The sequence below is a fragment of the Aptenodytes forsteri genome, unplaced genomic scaffold (assembly GCF_000699145.1).
Source record: "Aptenodytes forsteri isolate BGI_AS27 unplaced genomic scaffold, ASM69914v1 Scaffold8, whole genome shotgun sequence".
NCBI classification, from domain to species: domain Eukaryota; kingdom Metazoa; phylum Chordata; class Aves; order Sphenisciformes; family Spheniscidae; genus Aptenodytes; species Aptenodytes forsteri.
Window position 1 is genome coordinate 10,079,585 of NW_008796218.1, and position 5,814 is coordinate 10,085,398.

A 5,814-nucleotide genomic window follows, 5' to 3' on the forward strand; every position below is an offset into this window, starting at 1 on the left:
TTTCAGACTTTAAGAACATTACTGGCCTTTCTTCTTGTGACAACAATTACGAGATGCAGATGTTCCTTTTATATCCTTCTGCATGTGTGTAGAACTGCCACTAAAATGTCAGTCCAAAGCCTGGACTTTGCTCTTATTTGCTTCTTTTTCAATTCCAGATCTTTTGTCATAGACCTTTTCAAATCTAAAACTATTGAAAGTTAAGTTTAAGGAGGAAGAAGGGAAGATCCTGGTGGTTTTTTCAAAACATTATTTCATTACTCTTGATAAACTCTGAGGATTAATTTATGGAATCTAAAAATCTTTGCTGTGGATCCCTGGTTTTTGTGCATTTGGGTTTTAGGAAGGACAGGGAGAGAATAAGCAAGTTATTACTAAGCAATTTATGGGTGTGAGGGTTTAGGCTTCACTAACATTCGAAAGAGAGAAAGTTCACAGCAGTTGCCCGTCTTCTGCTCAACTCCTCTTGGAGCTGCCAACCTAGCCTCAAACCGTGAATGAAGAAGACAGTGAGAGAGTGATCACAGGTGAGACAATTAACTGTAAAAATAAGGGTAAGTCTTTCCTATCTTATACGTATGCGATCCAGCAACGACTACAGAAGTCTCAAATGCTTTGGTGACAAGGGCCACAAAATGAAGCTGTTTGTCTGAACGGTGGATAAAGGATAATTTAGCCTAGCACGAGCCCAGAGACAGAAGGATCTCACAGTCTCAGAGGCAGCTGCAGAGAAAGAAGATGTATCACCCAGGCTACAGTGGTGGAAGTTCCTCATCTCTGGTCCTTTATACAGCTGTGCTCTCACCTTCCCGAAGGCAGTCTCTGAACAAGCACCTCTCTCATTCAGGCGCTATACTCAGGTACAGCACTATCTGCCGTGCGCTGTCCCAATCTATTTTACCTGGATTTTTTTTCTGTTCTTTGTTCTTTGATCTGAACAAGCACCTCTCTCACTCAGGCGTTATACTCAGGTACAGCACTATCTGCCGTGCTCTGTCCCAATCTATTTTACCTGGATTTTTTTTCTGTTCTTTTTCTTTTGGTAGGAAACCCCCTGCACACCTTCAACTCAAGCATACAAGTGTTATTTCCTTGAATTTTTTAAAACTAATTTCTAGAAGACATGTTTGCCTTTTCTTCACAAACCTGGCCCTTAATATTCGAGAGGCAATCTCAGGCACAAAGACCAACTGTGCCAAGAATACTACAACTACTTCAGCAGCAAACTGCCCCGTGTGAGATGTACAGAAATTGTTTTTTCTGTATCCTGTACTTCCTCTAACTAAATACCCTCATTGGGAATGTTTTTCTGTGGGGTGTTTTAGCTGAGAAATGCCCTATGTCCAAAGCCCACCAGTGCTATCCCACCTTGCTAGTAGGAAGGCAGTGTCTTACCCATGGCCCTCAGGATTACCAGTAAAATGCAGATTAGTTCAGTAAGTGCAGTAGTTCCTTCCTTGGACTCAGCAGAAGGGAGTTAAAACAGTAAATAACCACTGAAATGCTCATTTTTTTAATGAAATGTTGACACGTTTGGACATTGAAGCCTGAATTCGTATGCAAATATCATCAGTATTTACTTCAGCAGAAACAACCGTTCCCACATGACTAAGAAAATGCCATAAACAGAAGATTACTCACAGTCCCTTTCCTCTTGTTCATCAACCTGACCTCAAGCAAGTGTAAAAGATTTCAGAAAACAGTGCAGTGAAGATTAGGAGGATGCAACATATCCAATACACTACTGGATGACTGAACATGACTGAAAATAAGATTTAAAAGTTCTTCTCTAACCATAGGTCTCAAACAGCCAGTCAGCATTCCTTACAGGCAAAACATGGACACCCTTCAACCTCATCTGAGATACCAGTTGCTTATCTTAATCTACAGAGAACAGTTTCATCAAAGTTGTTTCAGTATATATGAATTTAAAGTATCCTGTATCTATATGAATACTAAAACCAGATTATTTATTATCCGCTAATGTGGGGAATAACTCAGATCCAGGAATGTAGTGGAAGAAGAACTTGTGACGGGTGGATCTATTCCAAGCGTACCCATCAAATCCTCAAATCCTCCCAAAGAAGCACCTTTTTGCATGCTCCTGGTGGTCTAATCTTTCAGCCCGTGCTGTAGATTCCTGTTTTGTTTTGAATAAAATGAGTCAGAATTTCAACTTTTCACTATTCTTTCACAGGGTATCTGAAATATCTGCACATATTTTGTTCTGTTGAGGTAATCAGACAAAACATCAAAAGAGCAACATGACCAACCTGAAACTATTGATTTCCTAAAATGCTGGATTAGTAATTCTGGAGAACAACCACAGGAGGTACAGAGTGCCTTTTTCTATGTCCTCACCAATTTCCTCAACGCGGAGCTGGATCCAGGGAAGGACTCATGCCCCGATACGCTCACGGCCCTTGCCTCTGTGGCAGCTCCTTTGGCAATGGGAACACCGACCCCTACACTTCCAGATGTGCCAATTCTGGTGCTTTTTGAGGAGTTTCAGGAGCTGAGAGGCATTGAGTCAGTGCTCAGGTAGCTGCCATCCATCAAGAGCCATGGTCCGTAGGAGGTGGGACTGGCAATTTAGCAGCTGGCACGGAGCACTCTCTGAGTTGTTCAATCAAAGATCCAGCTGCAAGAAGCAGCCACTGCGCTGGAGGTGTCATTATTATTTTTGAAATCGTTGTTAATTAAGGTAAGATCTCACTGTACTAGTGTTCAGCAAACGCAGGAAGAAATGGACCTTTCCCTGACAAGTTTATCATTCAAACAGTCTACACAACAAGCATAAAGGATGATGGAAAATATAAAAGGTATAATGTTTCTTAAAACTTTATTTCCCCCAGTCCTCCACTGAAGCCCGTCTGATCAGTTGATTAAGCTCACAGGCAACACAACTGTGAGCAACATCCCTTTTCCTCCATTTTACTCAAACAGTGCCATGTGCATTTACTGGCTGAGAGGTGGTCCACCGAGACCAGATCAGCTTTCAATAGCTGCCTTTCAAAGTTACACCCATTTCAGAAACTGCCTCTCTCTTCTTTCCCCAAGGAAAATGGTTGCCCACAGTTTGTGCCTCTGGTTCACGAGGGAGATTTTTTACCTGGCTGGAGCATGGTAGGAGTCAACCCAAAACTGCACGTTCCCTCATTCATTTTCTGGCTCATTATTTTTTCCTTTCGTGACAGATGTATTCAGCTTGACTGAATTTTTGCACTCGTTATTCTATAATCCATCAGAAATCACAGTTATGTACTTCTGATTATGGTGGACAATGTAATTTTATTTTCAACCTGAATTCAAGAGGTGGTCCTGGGGATGACATATGGTGGAAATTAATGATTAACTCTGCATGTCACTGAGCAGTTTTGTATGTATCCAGCTAAAGAAGCATAAAATACTTCTAAAATTAAAAATAAAGCTTCTCATCTGCTGTTTGAAACCTAATCACTCTGTACTTGATGGTGAAAGTGTCCCGAGGCACTGCTCAGCACTGAGGTCTAGTTCTGAGCCCCTAACACAGAGATAACCAACCTCTCTGCTCCCGACGCCTGGTAGCCCGACGCCTCGTCCTGTCAGGATCTCTTTTCAGGGAGAACTTTTCCCTTTGTGTTGAATTTTATTGAGGTCAAAGGAAATATTGTTACCACAGCTATTTAAAATAATCTCAGGGATCAGGAAACTTTTGAGTTGTCTTCTGAAGCACTAGCACCAGAGTAAAACTTCTCTCTTTACCCTCCATGCCCCAAGTTCCCCGCTTCGTCTTCATACACAGCGATGCCACGTGTTGCACATAAACCCAATAGAAGAACCAAGTAATTATCTGTGAGTGTGTATGTATGTACAGACATAATTTTCCCATAGATGCAAATATTCCCCAGCGGAGAAAGCTGTGGTAAAAACGGTGCATGACAAATGCTCTTCCCAGTGTTTAATGCAACACCTAATGCTACTTGGACTTCATGGCAGTAGGCCTGCTATATGAACCGTATACATTACATTAATAATCAGAGAAATCAGTAAAAGCGCATTTGCTTAACAGAAATCCAGAACTACAGGTAGACTGCCCTATGTAAACATATAGAAGTTAACCTTCTTGGACAAAACTAATGTTCTTGATTGAAAATCTGGCTCTAGTATATGTTTGCCCCTGACTTTAATGGGAGGCAGTATTTCAGTCTGGAAGTATTTCAGTCACTGGAAGAGAGAGCTTTCTATGTTGATTGACACCCAATTTACGCACCTTAACAATCATAACTAATGATAAACACTGCATAGGACTGTAATATGCAATTAACACTGCAATAAAGTTTTACTTGCAATCTCAGCTGTAAGGCTCAAAGCTACTAACTACAACAGATTAAGTATCTTAACGTAACTACCTGATCATCTAAATAATGCCTATCGGTGACAGCATTTTTCACTGTGTGTGGTATGCATACTATCACTATGTACTTTGGCTTGGCACTATTGTAGCTTCTCACCTCTTTTTTTCCAAGCTGTAGGCTATGAGATACCTACAAATATATTTTTTAACTCTATTGGATTTCCTCACTTAAAAGTGAGATAATGGCTGTGTCATAAAGACACACAGACCACAAAGGAAGAAACAGAATATTAAGCCTTGTCATTCTACTCTTGAATCTAGTGATCAAGGGTAAAGAGGTATCTTGTTGCATTGTCAGAAATACCTCAGCTTTGAAAATTCAGCTCTGAGAGGCTGGCTACCTCTGAGTGAAGATACATTTCATAATTTAGATGTGGCGCGAGAGTTCATGTGAAATCCAGACTGAATTGTCAAGCACGGCGAAAAATTAGCCATTCCTCTGATCCCGGGTCAATTTATCTTCTAGAGATGAATCAAACCGCAGTATTTACATGTTCAGAACAAGTAAAGTACGAGGCACTGTTCCACCAACCTACAGCCTGCAAATGAGAAACCTTATTATCTTATGGCTATAAAACTGACACCAATTGTATATGATTACTGTACATTCATATTAACAGTTTCGAAATGTGGATCCACATCCCTACTCTTTTCTTAAATCCATGGGATTAATCTAGCCATATATTAATTTTAGCCTCTTTCTATTATTTTAGCATAACCTTAGAATTATATTTGGCATCTGTATCTGGCACATACAATAACCACTAGCAACAGTAATCATTTCTGCATTGAGGTCACTGAGTATATCGACTGCTGTAAGAAGTCGGGAGAGCGCAGAATACTGCCTGACTCAAAAAGTCAAGGGAAATAGGAAAAATACAACCCAGAAATTGTCGGAGCTCTCAGCCGCATTTGAGATGTAGCGCTCAGATCTCAGCAGAGCTTGCCCTCTCCTAACCCCTCCTTGCCTTCCCCTCCTCCCCGCCACACACATACAGAAGCACTAGAAATGATCCTTTGGTTTAACAAAAGCCTCTGCCCGTCCCTCTTTCTCCGCAAGGAACAAGAGCTAATCCAACCAGCCCGTCCCATAGGAAAAGCTGTTATTTGTGCGTTAGCCGGGAAGACCAGGGAGATGATTGCAGCGCAGGCTGCCTACAGGAAAAGGCAGAAAACGCGAGCATCCCCTTTTCACAGATGAGCCTCTGTTCAAAGAGCGGGCAAAAAAGGATGCAGAAGACAATGAGGAAGAGCCTGGATTTTTCCCCACTTACGGTATTACACGGCCCAGGGTAGATGTCACGTTTTCAGCCTCTCGCCTTTGAAAGCACGGCTTAGACACACGGGAGAGAGACCCTCTGCCATTGCAGCAGGTGAGGCTGCTCTGCAGGCGGCGGCAACTTCCGTGCAGGCAAGCC